This window comes from Balaenoptera acutorostrata, chromosome X (assembly GCF_949987535.1).
Source record: "Balaenoptera acutorostrata chromosome X, mBalAcu1.1, whole genome shotgun sequence".
NCBI lineage: Eukaryota > Metazoa > Chordata > Mammalia > Artiodactyla > Balaenopteridae > Balaenoptera > Balaenoptera acutorostrata.
In genome coordinates, this window is record NC_080085.1 from 126,252,728 (window position 1) to 126,278,696 (window position 25,969).

Here is a 25,969-nt window from a genome sequence, read left to right on the forward strand (position 1 = left end):
GCTCAGTAGTTGTGGCTCATGGGCTTAGTTGCTCCGCGGCATGTGGGATCTTCCTGGACCAGGGCTCAAACCCATGTCCCTGCATTGGCAGGGAGATTCTTAACCACTGTGCCACCAGGGAAGTCCCAGAACTTAAATTCTAAGTTGGTGTTGGGGTAGACTAAAAGTGCCTTGTTTAGTGTCTCTTTAAAGTAGTAACTTCTAGCCCTTAGAAAAGTTGTTTTGCATGAATTTTGTTTCATTTGTCTGCTTTTTCTTTCCTGCTGACCTACTGGAAGGACACAAATGAAGAGATGAGGAAGGTGGTCCTGCTCATCAACTGGAAAGAGTCAGGTGGCTTAGCCGTCAGAGAAGCAGATGCACTGAAACAGTGCATTTTCTACAGTGCCTAGAAGAGGCCCTTAGAAACTGGTCACTTGCTCGACCTGTTACTGAACACAGGAGAACACTGAGGTCCCCAGCAAAGGCAGAGCCTGGGGGACTGGTCCTGCTGGGCTCTGGGGGCCTGATGTGGGTTATGGAAATAAGGCTCCTCTGAGGGAATTTTGAGGGGCAGAACCAAGCTGCATGCCAGGCGGATTGTTCTTCTGTGGAGTGAGTCTGAAGTGTAAGGCTGAGAGGTAATGAGAAAACAGGATTCCAACTGGGAATATCCTTTTGGTGTTTGGAATTCAGGGTAGTAGCTGAGTTACTGGAGCTTTTCCGTGTGGCCGATATACCCACAGTCGTGCAGTCAATTATTTCATCTATGAAGTTGCCTCCTCTTAGGGCTGGAAGTTGTGGAAGAGTAACTCAGGAACAAATGCACCTGGTTCAAATCCTACTTCTTCCATGACCCAAATGTGTAATTTAGTGCCTCTGCCTATCCCTCATGAAACCGAGCAGGACCCTGTGTGGCCCTCTGGTGTACAAATTCTTTCCGTGTCCTGCGTTTCTTGTTTGTAGGGAAAAGGCTTCATTCAGCCTCCTAGACCTTCCCTGAGTTCCAAAGGGCAGATTCCAACAGTTGCTAATCAGGGAAGGGAGGGGATACAGAAACAAATGGGGAGAAGTCAAGAAACAATAGTGAAGCAATTAAAACAGGGGCCTGGTTCCTGCTCAAGAATATACATAACAATAGCTTTGAGCTCTTCTACAGGAACTAAGGCCCCCTCTCAGGTGGAGGATGGTAACTTCAGGCTGAGCTCAATCTACATTGGACTCTGTCTACCGCCCAAGCCCCTTCATGAATATGTATGGATCCTTAGTTTAAAACTTCTGCAATTTTGCTGTTTGGGGAGACACTGCTTTGGGAAAGATCCCCGGTATTCTCCTTACTTGCGGCAAGTAATAAATCCTTCCTTCTTCCCTGCTTTGGCTTGGTTGTGCCTTTTGGCTTGACACCCACCTAGAGGCAAACCCACTTTTCAGGTAACACTGGGATTGGGAGTCATTTCTGCGGAGGTTGGAATTACGCATTTTAACAATTTCTCCAGGTGACTGTTATCAAAAGGCCAATTTGGGAAACACAGCTGTGGTATCTTGTTACTTGAAGTGTAGTCCTGGCTATCAGTATCTCCATTATCTTGGAGCTTATTAGCAATGCAGAATCTCAGCCCCAGCCCAGAAACTATCTGCAGTTTAACAAGATACCCAGGTGATTTCTATGCACTTTAACATTTGAGAAGCCCTGTTCTAAGCCCCCAATCACTGCCAAGTAATCATGCGACCTGTTCTGGAACACCTAGGAGCAATTACGTTTGGTAGTCTTAGTCTTGGGAAGGCAGAGGAGAGGAAGGGTATTGCTTTGTTAAATGTGGATAACTTTAAATGTTTTGCCTTATCTTTTCAATCTACCTACTATGGTTGAGGCCAGTAAGGAAATGTAAAAGCTCAAGATGAAATTTTAAACAGTGATTCCAATGGAGTACAAAAGACTTTGCTGCATAGTCATGACTTAGCTCGCCATTTCCTTGGAGGGAGGACTACTGGCTGTTCTATTTCTGAAGAGGAGAGAGTGGAAGGTACACAGCAGAGTCCAGAAGAAATTCCATCCTGGCGAACAAGGTAAGTAAGGTAATGTTCCCTTCAAGCGTTTCATTTGGAAGATTGGTAGGATGATGCTTTGTGGTCTTCTTTTCAATTCTTCGAAAATATGCATCTGGGATGCCCCCTTCTGCTGTGATGGTATGAAAAGTGGTCAAGTAGTATGTCTGAAAACCAGAGTTTTCTTTATGAATTCAGTGAACTACAAACCATAAAAATACATTTTCAAGGGCTTCCCTGGTGGTGCAGTGGTTAGGAATCCGCCTGCCAATGCAGGGGACACGGGTTCAAGCCCTGGTTCAGGAAGATCCCACATGCCGCAGAGCAACTAAGCCCGTGCACCACAACTACTGAGCCTGCGCTCTAGAGCCCGTGAGCCACAACTACTGAGCCCACACGCCTAGAGCCCGTGCTCCGCAACAGGAGAAGCCACCGCAATGAGAAGCCCGCGCACTGTAACAAAGAGTAGTCCCCGCTCACCGCAACTAGAGAAAGCCCGTGTGCAGCAACAAGACCCAACGCAGCCAAAAATAAATTAATTTTAAAAATACATTTTCAAGAATCTTTATTCACAATTTGGGATTTAACAATTCCAATTTCATGGAGCTGTAGGTTTTACCATCTTCTCAGTAGGCCTTAAGCATTTATTAATCTACAAATTGCTTTTCAGCCAGTTTCCAATACCCTTCCTAGTCCACACTCAGCCTTTTGGTACCGGTGTTTGCCACAGTGATCAACCTACATTTAATGGAGAGAAAGTTATTTACCATAAGTACAGCTTCTTGTAACAGTAGCTTTGAAATGTTGCTTGTTAAATCCCTATTGCATTATTGTTATGTCAGATTTTTTTTTTTTAAAGGAACCATTTTGAGATATGTCAGAGCACACGGTTCTTTTTTTTAAATTTAATTTTATTTATTTATGGCTGTGTTGGGTCTTCGTTTCTGTGCGAGGGCTTTCTCTAGTTGTGGCAAGCGGGGGCCACTCTTCATCGCGGTGCGCGGGCCTCTCACTATCGCGTCCTCTCTTGTTGCGGAGCACAGGCTCCAGACGCGCAGGCTCAGTAATTGTGGCTCACGGGCCCAGTTGCTCCGCGGCATGTGGGATCTTCCCAGACCAGGACTCGAACCCGTGTCCCCTGCATTGGCAGGCAGATTCTCAACCACTGCGCCACCAGGGAAGCCCCAGATTATTCTTTTGATGGCTCCTATCAGAGGATGAGAGACATTGTTGAATTTCAATTAATAAGCATAGCTAGCATATAATGCTTTACCACTAATAAAACTTTTCAAATACCAAATCTTACTTGACATTGGGAAGATATTATCATTTTCGTCTTGGTACACATAAGAAAACTAAAATAGAATCCAGAAAATTGCCCAAGGTCACAGAGCAAGTAAACTGTGAAGTTAGGACCCCAACCTGGCTCTTCATATTCTCAGTCTGATTTTCTTTCCTCCCATCCACAATGCCTTCAACAAGACGCTTACATTAGGGTTGTATCCTATTGGGTGTTGGGCTGAATTGTGTCTTGTCATCAAACTGTACTGCCACTCATTCGCATTTCTAACCAGAAGCCAACAATAACTGCAGCTCCAGAATTCTCTTCTCCATTGGGTTTGCTAGTGAAGGCAAATTTGTGTGCCCGACACACAGTGAGGCCAAACAATACCAAAACGTCTGAGTTTGGAGCAAAGAAATATTTATTGCAGGGCCATGCAAGGGGACGGGTATCTCATTCCCCCAAAACCCCGTGAACTCGCTGACGGGTTTCAGCACAGCATTTTTAAAGCCCAGGTGAGGGGGCGGGGTCGCAGGGTATGCGATCAGCTGGTGCACAATTCTCTGATTGGTTGATGGTGCGGTAACAGTGCGGTTATCAATCCTTAGGCGCCAGAAGGTTGGGAGCTAAGTGCTCCTGATCATCAAGTAGTTAATTTCTTCCATTTGGTGGTGGTTTTTAGCATCTGAAAAGCTCAGGAAATATGCATGAGTACTGGGTATTCACCTACCCAGAATTCCTGCTCCTCTCTGGGTACTTCAGAGAGGAGCTGCAGCAGAGGATACGGGGGAAGGACCTGCCCCAGGAAGGCCCCGTAGGGTCCTGCTCGGTTACAGGTTCAGGGTTAAAGTCCTTCAGCAAGAGGGTGTCTCGTGCACAATTTGGAATGCGGAAGAGAAATAGCGTTACTTCCAGGAGGCAGTTGCAGGCGGACATGGTAGATAGACCTGAGGTTTGAAGCCACTTGTGGGGGATTTCTTGAGAATCACTTGTATCTCGAGGGGCTTCCCGGAAAGCACTTAAGAACAACTGCTTTGCTGTTACCAGTTAGATTATCTGTGGTGAATTCCTTGATCTTTGTATCCCAGCACCTTTCATTCTTGTATATGTTCCTATGTCTGGGGTGGGGATGTGTGAGGGGGTGGGCTTCACGCTAAAGTGGCTTCTATTTCCCTGATGAAACCTTGACTGAGAGAGGATTCTAGGTGAAAGTGCATTCTCTCCTCCTCCTCCTGTGGTTTCTAAAACAATAACATTTCCAGGGCTATTTTTTTCATAAGTAATTTTGGTGCAAGTGAAACTGATATTTAATTGCAGAATATTTAGAAAATCAACCATCTTTTCAATGCATACCTAAGATCATTTTACATAGGTACACCATAATTTATCCACTCGTATTCCTATTGGTGAGCATTTGGATTTTTTATTCCTGTTTTAAATTACGCTACACACCGCTGTGATGAACATCTGTTTATATCAATCTCTATCTGAATTTTGTATTTTTCCTTAGCACAAGTGCCTGTCCTAGGTGATTTCTTTTGTCCCTTCATTGCTCAAAACACTTAGCAGTTGCTTTCTGTGGGCCAGACATTGTGTCAGGTACTGAGGGTGCTGTACTGAACCAGACAGATATGGACTCCACCCTAATGGAGTTAACAGTTTAGCCAGGAGTACTGTACAGTCACTAGGCAAATGATAACGACTGTTAGGACCGTTATGCAGAGGAATATATAGTAATAGGAGAGAACCTAGGAAGACCTCCCAGAGGAAGTGCAATTACAAAATGGATGGGAATGAATCAGAAAAACGTGGTGCCAGAAGCAAAAGCATGTTACAGGCCAGGAGGAGGGAGAACAGGGTGCTTGGAAGGAACTGAAACGAGTCCATTACGCTGAGAGCAGAAACCATGAAAGGGAGAGAATGGCATAGATGAGAGTGGCCCTGTGCTGAGGGGCCAGATCTTTCTGGGCCAGCTAGGCCATCTTAAAGGTTTTAGATTTTAACTTGAGTATAATGGAAGTCATTGTAGAATATTCAGTACTTGTTCAAGGTCAGTCTTGACCTTGAACAGTGTGGGACACTGGCAAGTAGTAGGTTGGCTGAGGAGAGGTAATAATTTCACAGTTGGACGTGTGGAATTTGAGGTGCCTGTGGGGCATCCAAGAGAAACTCTAGTAGAAGGTTGACTACATGAGTCTTGACCTCTAGAAAGGAGACGTGACTGGAAATCTAGATTTGGAAATCATCATTGTATATTTAGGCTGCATATGTTGAAGTGGATGAGGGTCACCTGTGGCATACTTGGGCTACCACCCACATCAGAGTGATCTGCTACATGTTAGGAATGTGTATTCCACAGCTCGACCCCAGGCCTGTTGAAGCAGACTACCTGCGGGAGGTATTTATGCAATTTACATTTTTAACAAGATACCCAGGTGATTTCTTTGCACACTAAGCATGAAAATCATGGCCTAGGGAGGGCCCATACCAGGAATCCTCAGCCCTGCCTACACGTTCAAATCACTTGGAGGAATTAAAAATATACTTATGCCCAGGATCATTCTGGGACATTTGTTTCAGCTCCTTCCCAGCTCCTCAGCTGCATTTACCCCAACTGTGTGGTATATAGCAATGTACCCCCCCCCAAACTGACATAGCAATACTTAACTGTAATTCCTCATACTGCCACCCTGCTTTCCAAAAGTAGCTGTCTCCCTCATGTAGTCCTGTAAGCTTCCCATTTTCACTTGGCTAGCTTCTACTCACTTTCCAAGACTCAGTTTGGGTATCATCTCCTCCAGGAAGCTTTCCCTGATACCCTTCACCATCTGGATTGGGTGCCCCCTCTTTGTGCTTCCAGAGGGTTTTCATATGTCTGAGCACTTAGGACACTGCCTTAGCATCGGCAGTTTGTATGTCTGCTTCCCTATCAGTAGCTGAGGTCCTCAGGACCGTGTTGTATTTTATTCTTCTTTCTAATTCCCCACCTGTTATCACTGTGCCTATCACACAGTAAGCCCATAGGACAGGCTGTGTTTGTTGAAGTGAACTGAATTCTGGCTCCACTATTTGTTACTCTTCATACGTTTGAGCAAATCAATCAGCCTCTTAGAGTGCCAATTCCTTAATCTATAACTCATATTTTCTGTCCAGCCTACATTATGTCATAGGGTTGTTATACAGATTACATGAGATTAAAGATGAACGCATGCTTTGTTTAATAGAAAGCATTATCAAACCATGAGTTATCATTACAAAATGGTGGTTTTCATAAAAATGTGGTTTTTTATGAGGCTTCTGACTTTGGGAGGCTCAATGATGGGGTCACCATTGCTCAAAATACTTGTGGCTCTCATCTCGTGGCACTAGCCATATTGATTTATGATAACAGTAATCTGAGTGTTTGAAGGCTGCACCAACCTTGAAGACAATCACAATGGCACTTGACTCTAGGCACCCAAACAGCTTTGTGACTGCACTTCCCTTTCCATGGCCTGGGTGGCATACACTGCTCCTAGGTGGCCCGCAGAGTTTTCAGGTCCTTCTAAATCAGTGCCTTTTTGTGTAATTCTTGCAGCTGTGCCCTATATTCCCAAAGGGAAAGATGGCCTTCTGCCAGGGTATATTAGCTATTTCAGCTGACCTTGAACCTTTAAATAACCATACGTCTCACTGTCTCTGAGAGATTCCCTGGCTCATTCAACTTTTTAATCCCTTCTGTGAATGAATGTAAATAAGTTCTCTTGGAAAACACCTTGGTGATCTATCTGGTTTAGGTCCACTGTGAACCACTATTCCAAAATGGAGTCCAGATACCCCAACTCTCTCTTCCCTTGGGGTAAGTCCCCAGAATTATCAGGGTGCTCTTCTTATTCTCCCTCTTTTGACAATGTCAAAGAAATTTGATCCCCAAGTTACATAGGTTTTTGTTCCATGTCCCTTCAGGTCAGAGAATAAGGCTGATTAATCTCTGCAGCCTCTTTTTTGACTGGCTGAAAATCTTTCATCCAGTAGATGCTTGATAAGTATTTGCTGAATTGAATCACTAAAGTTCCAGTCTCATTATTATACAGTCACACTTCGTATACTAGACCCCAAACCTTCTTACCTGTTACAGAAACAATGTCAGCTTCACATTTTTCAAAAACTGAGATTGAAATTGAATATTGACTTATCCCCCAAAGCAGGGAACCCTCAAAAAATATGTGGTGCCCATTTGCTATTGAAATGTCCTCACCTTACGTGCTATTCTGTGCTTGCTCCAGTACAAGAAGGCCAAGTACAGTGAGCTTTATCCAGTAATGAGGTTAAATATACACCAACCCAGCCTCCCTTGCTTGTCTGCCTACCCCTGTGGTCAGTGGTTTGAGAGCCAATGTGTAGATATGAAGAGCATTGCAAAGCTAATTAATGCAAATGAGGATCACAAGTAGGTCAGGCTCAATATCACATCCCAACCCCCTGGATGGAGTAATATACCTGATGTCTGTCTGCATTTCTGCTGGCAGGCTTAAAGTGTCATATGCCAAGAGAGGTCCCTCTTCCCACCTAATAAAAATATATCACCTACAAGTAATCTGAGCCATGAAGAAGCAAGCTAGAAAAGAATGGCAGAACAGCCATTCCTGTAGACTTTGTCTTTTGACCAGAATCATGACACTTTAGAGGTGGATGGGACCCTATAATATGTCTAATCTCATTGCCTCATTTTACCCACAGATGACTTGGGGCTTTGGTGAGCACAGCGCAGGGGTTAAGAGCATGCACCTAGGAGTCCCATGCAAATCCAAACTCCCAGACTCATAAGTGGTGTGAGCTTGGGAAAGTCCCTTGAGTTCCCTGATCCTTACTCTCAGGCAGGTCAAGTGGGCTATTGTGCCTGATAGAGGTGACAGGCACAGGCGGCAGATGCCTGGTGACAGGGACTGGAGTCGCTCTTGTCAGCCTCTGTGACCCCACTAAGGGCTGCATTCCAGAGTTCCTGATGTGGTTCCTTCTTCTCCCTCGAACCTCCAGGAACCAAGAACACCTCCCCAGCCTCCTTCCCAGGGCCAGGTTGAGGTCTTCCTGCCTGTGCCGTAGCCAGTCAGGTGACCAAGGAGCAGTACTGGCTAATTCTGCACAGGAGGATAATTTTATCCGTACATTGGAACAAAGGACTTGAACTAGGCACAGTCCTGGGACATGAGTGTGGCTGGGGAGGTGGGTGACCTCTGGGGAGCTGAGGTAGATACTGCCTGAAGAAGGGGAAGCTAGTTGTCTAAGTCCTGTGTGTGGGGAGTGACAGATGATAGCTCGGCCAAGCTTTTAGGTGTGAGGAGGAGAGAGGGAGGGCAGCAGTGTGTCGGGATGCAGGGCGTATTGGGTGCATGGAGAAGGGGGAGCAGGGTTTAGTTATTCTGCTCTGCTTCAGCCGCGCTGGTTTCCTTGCTGTCCCCTAATCATGTCAGGTTCATTCCCTACCTAGGGCCTTTGCACCAGCTGTTCCTTCGTCCTGGAATGCTTTCCCCCTATACATATACATCCACATCACTGCCCGCCTTGTGCCTTTCAGGTCAATTACCACCTTTTCACTGAGGCCTACACTAGCCACTCTTTTAAAAATTGCAACCTGTCCCTCAGTCCAAGGTACATCCAATTCCCTGCTCCACATTTTCTCTATTCCATAGCACTTATTACCATCTAACTTACTGTATAATTATTTATTATCTCTATAGTTGATTGTCTATCTCATGCCTCTAGAATATAAGTCAGATGAGGGCAAGGATTTTTGTCTATTTTGTTCACTGATGTATTCCACACGTCTGGATTAGCACCTAGTTCAAAGTAGGTGCTTGATAAATACTCGTTGAATGAGTGAATGAATGCCTATCAGAATATAACCCAGGGCTATATTTTTTGGTATAACCTAGAATCAATATATATGTATAGGTATATACCCATGTATATATGTATATCAAAGTAAAATAAACCATCTCAAACTTTGATATTCTACTATTAAGCAATGTTAATGGTGATTGACTTCACAAGTACGACAAGCCCCAGCACTTTAAGAACCACTCCCTTGCTCTAGTGCGTGGAGAAATGAATAAGGCATGTGGCTCTATCCTCCAGGAGCTCATAATCTACTGAACAAAGCAACCAGAGATATTGATCTTAAGGCTTATACAAGCTAGAATGCGTTCAGTGCTGCACTAAACCTACACACACAGTCTTGGGGGAGGAGAGATGGATCCTGACCTTAAGCATCTATCTGGGAAGATCTTAGAGGAGGTAAGACTTTAATTTGGGCTTGGTAAATGAGCAGGACTTCGCAAGGGTGGTACAAGATGTGGTCTGCCTTCCTACATGCCTGTCTTTCTCTCCATGTTGGGCTAAAGACACTGCTGAATTTGAGGGTCATGGAATCATCTTTAATGGTCCAGGGACTCAAGCAGGATTGGTTCAGAGGGATTGAAATCAGTATCATTTGGTTTAACTTTTCCTTGGGATTAGACAGGAGCTGTGGATTCTGGGCGGGAAGATTTTCTAGGAATAGATTGCACAGGTAGTTGGCCTTTCACTTGTCATGAACCCCCTGGAGTTTGAGCATAACAAATAAGATGCAGGAGCACAAGGAATCCCTGAAAAATGTACATGCATGTCCTCTTGAAAGACATTACACCTTAGGTTCCCTGTAATGAGTCAAATGAATGTACTGGAATTAAACAGTAAAAGTATGTTGCTCAGTTATTTGTAGTTATTTGACTTGGAATATAATCAGTTCACAGAGGTAACTTCAGGTGTTCCATCAAAGCTTTAGAAAACCTGAAGTTACATCTGTGAATAGATTATATTCTAGGTCAAATAACTACAAATAACTACAACTTTAACACTTTATAACAACTGTAATTATATAACTATAATTATATCTACAAGTACTTACCACTAATCCTATAACTCTGTATAAATATACTCATAGCCAACTAAAACTAACCATAAGTACAACAAAGTACCACCATAATCATAATTAACTACAGTTCCAATTAACCATAACTATCAACCACAACTAGTTAGTAGTCACATCAATAAGTGCAATTAATTAAAATAACACCTAGTAAACAATTAGAAGCAGCACCTAACAACTTCAACTAGTTAGAAGCTACAAATCAGAAATTACAAGTTAGAAGCCACAATTGGTTAACACCCACAAACCAGCAACCATAACTAATTAGTAGTCACAAACTGGTAATTTCCATTTATTTGGTAGTGCAACTTAGTAACCATAACTAGTTAGTGGCAACAGCCAGAAGCCAGGCCTAGTTAGCAGTCACAAACTGGTAATTGAAACTAGTCAATGATGATACCTAGTAACCACAGCTAGTTAGCAGCTACAAACAACTGACTACTTACAAGCCCAACCTAGTGATCATAACTAGTTTGCCATCACAAAGTGGTAACTGAGACTAGTTAGTAGCCCAACCTAGAAAGCACAACTAGTTAGCATCCACAAAACTTGTAACTGCAACTAACCTGGTAACCATAACTAGCTAGCAAGCCATAATTTGTTAACTGAGACTACACAGTAGTCCAAACTTTGTAACCAAAACTAATTTGTAGCTCTACCTGGTAATTGCAACTAGTTATCACTCAAAATTGGTAACCATGACTAGTTAGTAACAATACCTAGTAACCATAATGAGTTACCAGTCAGAAACCAGTAACCACTACTAGTTAGTAGCTGCAACTTGTAACAACAATTAGTTAATAACTATAATGATACTAACTATAATAACTATAATAATACATAATAGATCATAATCATAAGTAGTAACCATAAAAAGGTAGTAACTATAACCATAACTATCTATATCTGTTAGTTATAAGTATGACTAACTAGAAACTAACTACAACTTTATATTTAAAGAATAAAACTAATGATACAAAAATCAACTATCAAAGCTTTCTGGAATTACCTTTAGATGCGTTTTTGTTGGGTTATGGGAATGCAGGAATGTGAGGTAGAAGGGGATGTTGGGAGCTTTGGGAAGGCCAGAAGGTCAATAGTGTGGGTAGGTCCAGCTCTGAGGTGTACATTCCTCTCTGTGAGGGGCTGCGGTTGTGAGGACTCTGCCTGAGTAAACCCCAAAACAGTAATCAATCATTATTTCAGAGTTTGGAATTCCAACTGGTGGGGCTGGGGCAGGAGGAGTGACTGCTGGTTCTAAGAACGGGATTGGTGAGAGGGTATAACATGAATGCTCAGTGGTCAAGTGCATGAGTCTCATCACTGTAAGGGGTGGGGTTGGCAAAGTAATAATACCCACTAAAAAGTATTTTGTAGCCCAGAAATGTAGAAAAGGCATTTATTTGGAAGTGTGTTGTTGAAAAAGGTTTCTGTTCATCGGTTCTGTTGTCGTCGCTAGTAGCTAATACCGGGGGGAGTGCACAGGTAAGAGCGGAGGGTTGAGTCCATGTGGACGTGGCTTAGTTCTTCATGGAGCCACTTCAGATTGCGTTGGCTGTTCCTCCGTCCTGGGACTAGTTAAGCACACAACAAAAATGGCTCATGGCATTTTAATCAGGCCAGAGCAGAGATGATCAAAGGAATGGTGGCCTACTGTTCAACGGGATCAAGGCGAAATTGGTTCCCACTCAAGGCTGACTGGTGGAGGGTTGGCCTTGGTAACTCCTGGAGAAGTTTTTCCAGATGTTTGTTAAGTCAGAGAGCCATTGACTTTTACCCACTTATGTGTCGACTCTCCCTCTGTACCTATTTTTTTCTGCAGCATTCTCTCACACAAGGGTGACAGGTAGCCTTAGTAAATGGGATGAAGTCATCTTCTTGCCCCCTAGAGTGAGCTTGTAGCAGAATTATCTTATAGTGGGATGGCCACTTTTTCCGACTTCACATCCTGACACCATGTTAGGGGGAGCTGGTATTTGGGTATGGAGTGGGATTTGGGGTGGCCTTGGATTTAGAGGCCACTGCTAGGAGGACCTGGAAAGTGCCTGGTTGTCCTAATTGTGTGCTTGGGGTGGGTTGCTGACCAGATAAACCAATGACAAGGTTGTAAACATCAGGCTTCTGATCAGTTCAGAGAAGGGACCTGCAATGGCTTGGTAATGCACAAGGCATAGGGAGGAAGAATGACAACTGATCACAGGACCATGGCCTGGAAGAGAGGAGCCATATTTGCAGGTGGGAGTGGAGAACAGTGCTCGGTGATCATGTGCTCTTGAGAGGACCTTCCTTTACTGTGCTTCACTGGAGAGTAGGGTGGTGAGATGAGACCAAAGTGGGCTCAGATCTGGTGGAAGTTAAAGAATTTTTTCAAAATATCAGAAGTGCCTTCTGACTGCTTGGCAGCAGTGCTATATATTGTGTGACTGCAAAAGCAGAACTTTGAATAATGGGTAGGAATTAAAATGCACACGTATTCAACCTAAGGAGCCATTAGAGCTTCACCAAAAATGGAAGTGATTGTTTTACATGGTTGAGAGCTAACTGGTACTGAGGTGCTTAAGCAAAGGTGATGCAAACAGTTGTGAAGGAACCTGTAATCTGGGTTGGATGGTTAGATGGATGTCTTTTTATATCCTTCTAATTCTGAGATAATATAATCCTTAGTGGTGAAAATAAGAAAACAATAATTCACTAAGGCAGCCATGTAACAGGTACCAAATTGCATCCATGAGATGGAGATCTCATAGTACATTCTCATTCCTCTTTTTTTTTTTTGGCTGCGTGCGTGGCATGTGGGATCTTAGTTCCCTGATGAGGATCAAACCCGTGCCCCCTGCATTGGAAGCATGGAGTCTTAACCACTGAACCACTAGGGAAGTCCCTCAATCCTCTTATTTCTTGATCTTTAAGTAGCAGTGAACACAGCGATTACTCTCTACTTCCTGAAATACTATCTTCACCTGGCTTCTGAGACCTCATTCTCTTCTGGATTTCCTCTTACCTTCCTGATTACTCAGTGTTCTGATTTCTCAGTCTCCCTCGCTGGATCCTCCTCACCTCCCCAACTTCCAAACAGTGGAGCACCCAGAGCTTGATCCTTGTGTGTCTTCTATTTTCTATTTGCAGTAATTCCCTCTGTCATCTCACCCAGGATCATGGCTTTCCATGCCACCTACATTCTAATGACTCCCAGATTTAGATCTGCTAGATCTCTGCATTGAACTCCCAATACACATATCCAGCTGCTTTCTGAGCATCTCCCACTGAATGTCTATTAGACATCTCAAAATCAATGTGCCCAAAACTGTCTTTGTTTGCTTGGGCTGTTATAACAGCATGCCATCGACTGGGTGGCTTATAAACAACAGGAGTTTATTTCTCACAGTTACTATGAAATGTGAAGCAAATGTGCCCCTTCCATCACATCCCATTGGCTGTAACTTTGTCACACTGTCTCACTGAGCCTGGAAGGAGGCTGGGGCCTACAGCTTTTACTTCTGGGAAGCCCTATGCACAGCTATATCAGGGGTTCTGCTACCAAATAAAAAGACAAGAAGAGAGATTATGGAACAACTAGCAGTCTCTGGGTCTCTGCTTTTGCACCCTAACAAAGATCTGAGGTAAACAGCCAAAGGGTTAATTAACACTTGTTCAGTTTGGGTGGGTGCATGGGTGTTTGTTATCCTTTTTCGTTCTTTTTTGTATCCTTGGAACGTTCCAGAATGACTAATAAATATTTTAAAGGAAAAAAAGGCACTTCTATTCGAGCATAAAACGTCCTTATCTACCTGGGTACAACAGAGATTCCTGGCCATGTAGCCCATGGCCTGCGGCTTTAGGCTGATGCCAGTGATATACACAACATTTTTAATCTCTGGAAACAAGAAATGGGTTACTGTCCAGACTTCAGCATCCTATGACTTGCCTTCCTCCCCCTGCCCTTCTGTCTCTCACACTGACACCCTCCCTCCACATGTATCCCATCACAGAATATTCTTCCAGAAGCAGACACTGGACGGGCCCTCTCTCCTCCCAGGGCACACAGCCTTCCCTGAAATTGAGCAGCATTTTCCCCCATGGTTTAAAGTGCTCTTATGATCATCTCCTTTTCTTTCATCTCTCTCTTCTGAAATGTTTTGATAAAAGCGTCTTTATTTTCTTGTTTCCTAGAAATAAATAGTCGTATGGTTATGATTCTCCTTTTTGCTTCAACTTCTGCCTACTCCCAGTTAATTGATGTAATCATTCAGAAATGAATAAGTGTTTTAAAAGGTGTGTGTGTGTGCGTAAGAGGGATTGCAATCCGTGGTTTAAAATATCTACACCGAGTCAGAAACATAACATTATATTAAACCGGAGTGCAACAAATTGGTCCAACACAGCTGAAATTTCAGAAAGAAATTACAATAATTTCACAAAGCATATGACGGCAGCCGCACTAGTTTACTGCTGCTACCACAAATCCCAAATGAAATGGTTTTCACGTGTGAATATTTTACATATTCATTATTTCTTATAATTCCATGTAATTTTCATTTTGGTGGGGAAGAGGGGCGTATGTGGTGATGAATATAGAATGCACAAAATAAAAGTCATACACGGTGATCAGCAATGTCCTGGCAGCTACGTTATGAACCAGAACGTCAGGTTACCCTGGTAGATGTACTTTCCCTTATGCCCCCAAATGCACGACTCAAAGAGCAACTCTGCAAAACTTCCTAACGTGCTCAGCCATCAATTCTTGCCAAACCCTGTCAATCGTACCTGGTTTCACAAACCAGTAAAGCCCCTTTAAAGGGTTAATAGAGTTTGAGCTGATCTGTCTTTTGCAACCAAAAGGATCTTGACTGCTGAATCAGTGTCAACTGCAGGCAAAAACAACCCAAGGAAAAGGACTGATCTGATGTTTCAGTAATAAAAGAGGGCAGATGAAAATTTCCAACCTCTGGCAGTATGTGAGTACAGATACATTTTAATGTTTTGTTATGCATGATATGGATGGCCTTAAATATGAATTCATAATGGAGAAATATATTTGAAAAAGTAAATATTTTAATAATCTTTTAAAAACAGTAAGCCCTCTTCTCATCTTGCTCCCTGGGGCGCTGACTGGGTACCCTCCATCCTCCTGCCACTGCTACTGCCATGGATCTCTTTCATGTATCTGCTGCTACTCTGGCCTTGTTCTGCCTAGCTGCTAGGTTATGTGTGCTTGCACACGTGTGCACACGTGCAAGAAGGAAGGAATCTGCTGATCCGCAGGGCGTGTCTCAGAGTTACCTGCTTTACCCCATGTGAGTCCTAGCTCCATTCCATGTTCTAACATATGGTCCTGCCCTGGAGGAAGGGAGCTCATGTGTGTGTGTGTGTGTGTGTGTGTGTGTGTGTGTGTGTGTGTGTGTGTGTGTGAGAGAGAGAGAGAGAGACAGAGACAGAGACAGAGAGAGAGAGACTAAAGTAACTTAATCCCTTTGTGCATGAGGGAGGTCACATATTTTTGAGTTTTCCCATAATAGAGGTTGCCTGAAATTTAATGAGCGTATCATTTTCCGGAGATGCAGCCATGCACTTCTTTTAGCCACCCTGCTCCCCTCACCTAAGGCCATTGTGAGAAATAGGGGCAAGAGGTACCAAGAGAAAGGGAAAATAATATAGCAAGGAAAATGAAGTTGGGCAGGGCAGCCGCAAATGCTCAGCAGACCGTGCTCCTTCCAGAGTCCAAAGTGGAGCTTCTGGTTTTGTTGCAGAAATATCTGTTTCTCATCTAGATTTGAAGAGGAACTTGCTCTTTGACTATATCCTCAAATTCTTTTATTCTGGCTCAGGCTTTCCCTGTGAAAATTGGAAAAGCTCCTAATAACATTTTGTGACTTGAAGATGGTTATGACATATGATGTGGGGCTCATAATCTAGGATGAGGCCACTGTGTGCACAGTTTCTTTATTCAGAAGTAGCATAGATGGACAGAAATGTATCTCTGCAGAGGCTTTAGAGAAACTGGAATAAAGTGATGAAAGAGCAGGGCATTTATTCCATGTATTCATTATCTGCCAGGAGTTTTTGACTTATATTTTACACATTCTACATTTATGTGGTAAATATTTTGATCATGTGGATTCTTTAAGAGAGAGAATTTTTTACATCAAAATAAATATACTTTTTGATTTTTTGAAATTGTTAAATATCACTGTTTGCAATTCTCCTTTCCTTTGATATGCACGGAAAGAGTTTCTCTGAAATATGATAGAGCTGAATTTATACACATTGAGATTTGACACCTTCTGAACCAGCTTAATACGTCTCTGATACCTCATCTGTTACTCCTCAACAATATAAAATTTGTGTATTCATCGAGCAGTAAGGCGAGCACAAAGCTTTTATAGAACAATGAGGTCCATGTGCAGCTGACATATCTTTTCTCGTGTCAGTTTAAACATTAATTTGCTAAATTACAAGTGTAATTGTACCTCAGTATAAAGAAAATGGATACTTGATTTTTTTTTCCATGGCATCTGAAAAGAATTCTTGATTTCCAGGAAAAAATAGATGCTGTGTTCTGTGCTTTGATGTTTATTTCCGTTGGTCAATTTTGCCAATAGTTACTATGAGGTTTGATGTACTGTGCAGCTCTCACGGAAAAGTGTCCGATAATTTGGCGAGGGTCAGGGCTTGGAGAGTGGGCATAAAGTGACATCAAATTAGAAAGCTTGGCCTTTGGGAACCCCGAGAAGCACTGGGATTAAAATTCCTGAAGACTCACCTGGCAAATAAATATACTTTGAGCACCCAATCTAGGTTAAATGATGTGAAAAGGCATGAGATCCTTTCCAAATGAAATAGACAGGAAATCAGCCCAAATGGAAGTAGGGAGGCATCTGACTCAAACGTAGTCATCCTGGTGAGAGAGCTTTCAGCTTCTAGCAGGTTGCTCTGTCAGCCATCACAAGTTAGTGGGGGTGGAAGATGGTGTCCTCAGTGTTTACTGCTGGGTCTGTCTCTCTCTCAGAGGACTCTGAGGGTCACGCCTTTCTTGGGAGCCCTTTGTGCTTTTCTGTTTCTCTAAATTAAAAATTAAAAAGTAATCCTCCACGGCTTTAACACTGCTACAGTTCAATAAATTTATACCACTTCCTGCACCGTCTTTCCATATTAAATTTCATATTACTTAACATACGCATGACAGTGAGTCTGGAGGTGGAAAACTTGAGTGGACAGGGCAGCCCAGTAAGCACAGGAAGTGGCCGCAGGAGGGAGACCCACCGATGACCAGTACTCATACAGGCAGTTAAATGTCCCTCATCCTGGGTTGTACGTGACTCTGGTGGAAAATCATCTAGATAAAGAGCTGCTATGAGGGATAGCAGCCCTGAGCAAGCAGGGAGGTGGAGAATATCTTGTTGGGAAAGGTGAGATTTTTACTGCAGTGATCAAGGGGACATGGCTGGCAAGTGCCAAGGCCGAGAACAAGCAGGGGCACCCTGAGAAAGCTGGGGCCCTTATTACAGGAACCCGAGAACCCAGGATCCAGTTTCTTGACTCTGGTTAAGGTACAACCTCTTTGAGTCTACATTTCCTTCTATAAAATAGGGGTAATCATACCCATTTTGCAGAATTGTTGTGAGAATTAGAAATGATGTAGGTAAAGCTCCTGGCATAGTCTCTAGTCCCTAGATTGTTCTAAGGAAAGGGTAGTTATTACTTTGTTGCATGCCAGAGAGACTCCACAGAAAGCACTAGAAAAAACATGAGAGGCATTCAACGCCCATTCCAGGAGGTTAGGCAGGTGGGGGATGGTATGAAAAACAAAAACAGAAGACATGCTAACTCAAAAAAGATCACCACTACCAGACAACATAAAATCTGTATCTGGGAGTGCTCTATTTTCTCCTTTGGCTCTCTATTTTAATCCATCCAGCAGTTCATTGTTTAGATCTTTATGCTTTCTTCTGGTGAACTGTGTCCTTCAAGGCTAAGCCTTTAGGCTAGGCTCACCAGTCGGAGCAGAAAAGTACCTGGAGTTGCCTTAGTAATTACACTCTTTCTTTCTGGCTGATGTGGTGTATCTGATTGAGCTTTCTAGTTCTCCACCAACCCACTGATGCCTGACAATGGACATAGATTTTGGAGGTCAACATGATGTGACCCTCTCATATTTGTGTCCTCCTTACTCATATTGCTTATGTGACCTCCTGCCCAAACTCATTTTATGAGCCCAAGTTTCTTTCTGTTCCCTTTAGGTTCATTGTTGCCTACAACCCAGCATGACACTGACTCACGAACTTGTTTCCAACCTCCAGAAATCAATTGCAAACGAAAAGACTAGGAGGGGATGACTTATTATTAGGCCACTGGTAAACAGATTTTTACAGGCTTTGGTTTTGTCTGTGCAACAGTTCTATTATGTCTCCAGCAAATTATAGAGCTTTTTGGTGCTGAGCAAAATGGGTATACTGTTTTCGTTTAGACACTTTTAATTAGAAATCCAGCTCAAAATAGGCTCTTAAATAAGTCTGTTTGAACTATTTATGAAAAGACAAACTTAAGAACATCGTAATGTATATTTATCTTTCTCCACTTCCATTCCTCTTTACAGGAGCCAATTCGAGACATTTCTGGATAATTTAACAACATACCTGTGACGTGGGCTTTTGCCTAACACATTTACTTTTCGCTAATGGAAGAATTTTTCTCTATTGTTTATGCTATTCACTATCACTGTCTTCAGACAAAATGTCCGTTGGCCCAAGAAGGGCAGCCACTGATATCCAGAAGCTAAACTAGTATGAGCACTATACCTTGTTGTTGCCATGAGATAGTCTGACACTCATTGCTAGGCCTTGGTATTCTTCTGTTGAACACAAACAATATCATAGAATGTCAATTCCAAGGCCACTCTGTGACCATGATGAATCAAGAGAAAAAGACCACTCCATAACTATGTCTGAACACAGGCAAAACATGAACATTGTCTGAGCCAAAGAATACCAAACATTCCCTCATCCTGGTTAATATCAGTGACTGATTTTTTTTTTAACCAATTACAGCTTTAGCTCAACTCTGGTCTGCCCTTTCCATAGATAATATTTATTAAAATAGCCAACTGTAGAATTACAGTTGCTAACTCAAAAAGATGCTACTTTCTGATAGCATCCAACCCAGGACAAAGCCCTGCTTCCTTAAAGACTCCACAAAATCACCTAACACAAGCCCTAAACCTTTCTACTGTAAGTCTTCTACAATACGTCCTTTCTAACACCCTCTCCTACAAATGTCTCATGGTTCCACATAGTGTGCATTCTTTCTCCTTGCGGTGAGTAATATACACAGCTTGTTTAACCAATGGTGTGTTCCTAGTGGTCTTTGGTTTAGAGGGCGTTGACTGAAGTGGAGGATCCCCTGAGATTCAGCTGATGGACTCTCTCTTTGGATCAGGACCCTCAACACAGTAATAGTACACATATCTGAAGTCCCTTGTGTTTCTATTTGATATGCACCCTGTCCAGAGCTGAAAGGTAAATTCATGCTTAATTGGGCTCCAACATTTCATAGAAGCCCTTCAGCATTGGGTTTATTTTCTTTTCCTAGGAATAAGGTCTCCCGGGATATTTTGTTACCCAATCTGGTTTGTATTAATCCCTGGTAAAATTGTTTTAGAGCCTTCTAATAATATCTCTACTTATGGTCTGTCTGCTGTTCTAGTGTCTTGAATATTGCTTGTCCATAAGAAAAATTCCATAGGCAGAAGATGAGTATAGTCCAGTAGATTGTTCATGACCTGGTCCTGGGGACAGAGGAGTTTAGAAGGTCTGCTCAGACCAGTGTGCTTTGGACAAATACTGTAATGGGACACCATTTTAAAAACATTGAAAAAACTTCCTTCTCAGTCCTGCCTTTGGGTCCTGGAGAATTTCCCTGCTTAGTTTCATCTACCCAGAATCAGGAAGTTTTGTTTGGCCCCTGGCTGGTGATGATTGACCTTTGGCCAAACACCAGAGACACCAAGTTACACAAGTATAATACTACTATTGCATATTTTTCAGTTCTCACAGGGCAATTCTTTTTCTGCAGCAATGCCTTTTACAGGCTGAATACCTGCTTGCATCATCTTTTCTCACTATAAGGCTAAATTGTATGCTTATTTTTCTAACTGTGACAGTTTCAACAGAGACAGTTTGGAATAGCAGTGACCATTTTGGGGAGCTTTTGACATGAACAACATTGTTCATATGAGGGGTACCTTAGAACAAAAAGCAAAGATCCTCATGAGATGTTTGTTTATCTTGTTTTTCTCAAAGAGAGGTCTTTTTTTTTTTTAAACACGAGAGGCATCCCCTCCTTTTCTGTACTTTGAAGACTAATAAGTGCTGACGTGGGGGGATAGCTTCAAGACGGCGGAAGAATAAGACGCGGGGATCACCTTCCTCCCCACAAATACATCAAAACTACATCTACATGTGGAACAGCTCCTACAGAACACCTACTGAACGCTGCCAGAAAGGCAAGAAACTCCCCACATACCTGGGTAGGGCAAAAGAAAAAAGAAAAAACAGAGACAAAGGAATAGGGATGGGACCTGCACCAGTGGGAGGGAGCTGTGAAGGAGGAAGTTTCCACACACTAGGAAGCCCCTTCACGGGCGGAGATGGGAGGTGGGCAGGGGGGAAGCTTCAGAGCCACGGAGGAGAGCGCAGCAACGGGTGCGGAGGGCAAAGCGGAGAGGTTCCCGCACAGAGGATCGGTGCCGACCAGCACTCACCAGCCCGAGAGGCTTGTCTGCTCACCTGCCGGGGCGGGCGGGGCTGGAAGCTGAGGCTCGGGCTTCAGTCGGATCGCAGGGAGAGGACTGGGGTTGGCGGCCTGAACACAGCCTGAAGGGGCTAGTGTGCCACAGCTAGCCAGGAGGGAGTCCGGGAAAAGTTCTGGAGCTGCCGAAGACGCAAGACTTTTTCTTGCCTCTTTGTTTCCTGGTGCGCGAGGAGAGGGGATTCAGAGCGCCGCTTAAACGAGCTCCAGAGATGGGCGTGAGCCACGGTGATCAGCGTGGACCCCAGAGACAGGCATGAGACGCTAAGGCCGCTGCTGCCGCCACCAAGAAGCCTGTGTGCGAGCAAAGGTCACTCTCCACACCGCCCTTCCTGGGAGCCGGTGCAGCCCGCCACGGCCAGGGTCCCGTGATCCAGGGACAACTTCCCCGGGAGAATGCACGGCGCGCCTCAGGCTGGTGCAACGTCACGCCGGCCTCTGACGCCGCAGGCTTGCCCCGCCTCCTCCGTACGCCTCCCTCACCCCTGCCTGAGTGAGCCAGAGCCCCCGAAGCAGCTGCTCCTTTAACCCCGTCCTGTGTGAGCGGAGAACAGACGCCCTCAGGCGACCTACACGCAGAGGAGGGGTCGAATCCAAAGCTGAACCCCGGGAGGTGTGCGAACAAAGAAGAGAAAGGGAAATCTCTCCCAGCAGCCTCAGGAGAAGCGGATTAAATCTCCACAATCAACGTGATGTACCCTGCATCTGTGGAATAACCGAATAGACAACAAATCATGCCAAAATTGAGGTGGTGGACTTTGGGAGTAACTGTAGACTTGGGGTTTGCTTTCCTGCATCTAATTTGTTTCTGGTTTCATGTTTATCTTAGTATTTAGAGCTTCTTATCATTGGTAGATTTGTTTATTGATTTGATTGCTCTCTTCCTTTATATATATATATATATATATATATATATATATATATGTTTTTTTCCTTTTTCTCCTTTTGTGAGTGTGTATGTGTAAGCTGCTTTGTGTGATTTTTGTCAGTATAGCTTTGCCTGTACCATTTTTCCTAGGGTTCTGTTTGTCCATTTGTTTTTTTTTAGTATAGTTTTTAGTGCTTGTTATCATTGGTGGATTTGTTTTTTGGTTTGGTTGCTCTCTCTTTTTATTACTTTTTAATTTTTTAATTTTAATTATTTTATTTTCTTTTTTCTTTCTTTCTTTCATTCATTCTTTTTTTTCTCCCTTTTCTTCTGAGCCGTGTGGCTGACAGAGTCTTGGTGCTCCAGCCGGGTGTCAGGCCTGTGCCTCTGAGGTGGGAGAGCCAAGTTCAGGACATTGGTCCACCAGAGACCTCCTGACGCCATGTAATATCAAACGGCGAAAGCTGTCTCAGAGATCTCCATCTCAACGCTAAGACCCAGCTCCACTAAATGACCAGCAAGCTACAGTGCTGGACGCCCTATGTCAAACAACTAGCGAGAGAGGAACACAACAGCACCCATTAGCAGAGAGGCTGCCTAAAATCATAATAAGTTCACAGACACCCCAAAACACACCACCGGACACGGTCCTTCCCGCCAGAAAGACAAGATCCAGCTTCATCCACCAGAACAAAGTCACCAGTCCCCTCTACCAGGAATCCTACACAACCCACTGAACCAACTTTAGCCACTGGGGGCAGACACCAAAAACAATGGGAACTGTGAACCTGCAGCCTGCGATAAGGAGACCCCAAACACAGTAAGTTAAGCAAAATGAGAAGACAGAGAAACACACAGCACATGAAGGAGAAAGGTAAAAACCAAAAGACCTGACAAATGAAGAGGAAATAGGCAGTCTACCTGAAAAAGAATTCAGAATAATGATAGTAAAGATGATCCAAAATCTTGAAAATAGAATGGAGAAAATACAAGAAATGGTTAACAAGGACCTAGAAGAACTAAAGAGCAAACAAACAATGATGAACAATACAATAAATGAAATTAAAAATTCTCTAGAAGGGATCAATATCATATGAGGGAAACACAACAGGCAATATGTGAGAGGCCTTCAGGAAAAGCAGTGTCCAGGTTTCAGTTGGACTCTAATGCAAGAAGGGAAAGGAATCATTGAAAGAAGAGCTTGAGGATGTTTATATCAGGATTTGATGAGTTTCAGAAGGTAGTGGAAAGATTTTAGGAATTGGGGAAGAGCAAGGGATAATGTAAGATAAAAGGCTGTCCAGGGAAGGCAGTGGGGGAGCTTCTGGGAGTGCTGAGCATCTTATAGTGACAGATATAACCTGGGATAAAGAGCCATATGTAAAAATATGATGCATAACTGATAACTTTCTCCAGCCTCATCTTCCTAAACTCCATTTGTGGAACATTATGGAATGAGATAATGGGTATGAAAATATTATGTAAGTTCTAAAGCACACTACAAAATTAAACTATTACTATTATTGAGATTACGATTATTATTTCCTGTTACATCTGGAATCCTAGAAAGCATGATCTTGATAAAATAATGGAAAATTTCAGCCAAAGAAATTTTGAATTGAGAACCTTTAATTTTTTGGTAATTTTAAAATATTTATTTATTTATATATTTATGTATGTATGTATTCATTCGTTCATTTACTCATTCATTCGTTTATTCATTCATCGTTCGTTCATTCTTCATTTATCATTCATTCATTCATTCATACATTTACGCATGCATGCATTCATTCATTCACTCATTCATTCATTCATTTATTTATTCATTTACTCATTTATTCATTCGTTTATCCATTCATTCATTCGTTCACTCATTAATTCGTTTATTCATTTACTCATCGTGCATCATTCGTTCATTCATCATTTATTTATCATTTACTCATTCATACATTCATTCATTCATTTATTCATTTACTCATTCATTCATTCATTCATTTATTCATTCAGTAATTTATTAATTTATTCATTCATCCATTTATTTATTCATTCACTCATTCGTTTAATTATTCATTCATATATTCATTTATTTTATTCAGTAATTTATTTATTCATTCATTTATTCATGCATTCATTCTTTCATTCATTTATTCATGCATTCATTTACTTATTTATTCATTCGTTCGTTCATTCGTTCATTCATTTATTCATTTACTCATTTATTCATTCATTCATTCATTTGTTCATTCATTTACTCATTCATTCATCATTCATTTACTCATTCATTCACTCGTTCGTTCATTCATTCACTCATTCATTCGTTCGTTCATTTATTTATTTATTTATTTATGGCTGTGCCTGATCTTAGCTGTGGCATGCAAACTCTTAGTTGCACTGTGCATGCAGGATCTAATTTCCCAACCAGGGATTGAACCTGGGCTCCCTGCACTGGGAGTGTGGAGTCTTACTCACTGGATCACCAGGGAAGTCCCAGAGAATATTTATGTTGAACGTCTTTAGATGTATGATTGCTTAGATGAATACAATCTCTTATCATGAAAGATCAGAGGTGGAAAAGCTTTCAGAATGCCACTTTTTGCAAAAACTGCTCTGTGAGCAAGAATAGCATGAATTTGATTGTAGGCTCTGGATTTCGTGCTGCTTAAGTGTCCTATAAATAGGTCTTCAATAATCTTCAGAGTTTGACTGCCCTTACCTTTAAATAATAGCCCCACAGGCATAATCTACTAGTCATAGGGCAACTGGTTCTAGAACACTTTCATTGGCTGCCTAAGCTCTCCTCTTATTTAGCTCTTTACAATATGATTTCCTGCCCAATAACAGCTTCTGAATGTCCTTCTAGCTTTTCAAAGACCAGCTAAATGTCACTTTCTCCCCAAAGAGGGATATCATCTTTGCACTTTACATATATGCTATTTCATTTAATCCTTTCTTTACAGATGGGGAAATCAAAGATGATGGGATTAAGTGACTAAGACGTGATTCACACACGCTGAACATTTCAGGTTTTTGATGGATGGAATTAATGATTCCTGCTGCGAGAGGAAGTAACATATCATAATTGTTAAAAGCATTAGTTTTGAAATCAAAGAGACTTACATTCTGATCCCAGATCTGCCACTTACTAGCACTGTGGCTTAGAAAAAGTTAATCCCTTATATTCTTTCAGTTGCAGCGTCTTCTGCTGTAAAAAGGAGATAATAATAATAATAATAATAATAATACCAGTTTAACAGAATTGTGGACATTAAATGCAACACTGTGAGGAATGCACTTAGCACAGTGCCTGTCACATAGTAAGTACTCCATAAATGTTAGTTATGGTTATAACAGAAAGTGGTTTTAGAACAGCAGGTGAATTTGTGTATCAGTTTCATAGAATTGTGGACATTAAATGCAACACTTTGAGGAATGCATTTAGCACAGTGCCTGTCACATAGTAAGTACTCCATAAATGTTAGTTATGTTTATAACAGAAAGTGGTTTTAGAACAACAGGAGAATTTGTGTTTTGGCTGGATCTAAAAGGAATTAGACTAGCTTAGTGTTACCAGAAAAAATACAGGATGCCCAGTTAAATTTGAATTTCAGATAAACAACAAACATATATATTTTAGTATGTGTGTGCCTTGCAATATTTGGAACATACTTATTATAAAATTATTTTTGTTTACCTGAAATTCACATTTACTGAGCATTCTATATTTTTATTTCCTAAACCTTGCCACCTTACACTGATTCCTTTTGTGATCTCATTTTTTTTTTTTTGAGAACACCTTAAAGAATGTGTTCGAAAACTCATGTGGTTGGGCTGTAGCTTGTACCTTGTGTGTGAACCATTTGCTTATTTTCTTTTTCAACATATTTATTGCAGTATAATTGCTTTACAATGTTGTGTTAGTTTATGCTGTATAACAAAGTGAATAAACTATACCTATACATATATCCCCATATCCCCTCCCTCTTGCGTCTCCCTCCCACCCTCCCTATCCCACCCCTCTAGGTGGCCACAAAGCACCGAGCTGATC

General features: G+C 42.4%; 1 pseudogene; it reads left to right on the forward strand.

The window, feature by feature from the left end:
* Positions 1-4,010: 4,010 nt before the first annotated feature.
* The window catches only part of LOC103007785 (tRNA pseudouridine(38/39) synthase-like), a 188,828-nt pseudogene continuing 166,869 nt past the window's right edge, over positions 4,011-25,969 (forward strand).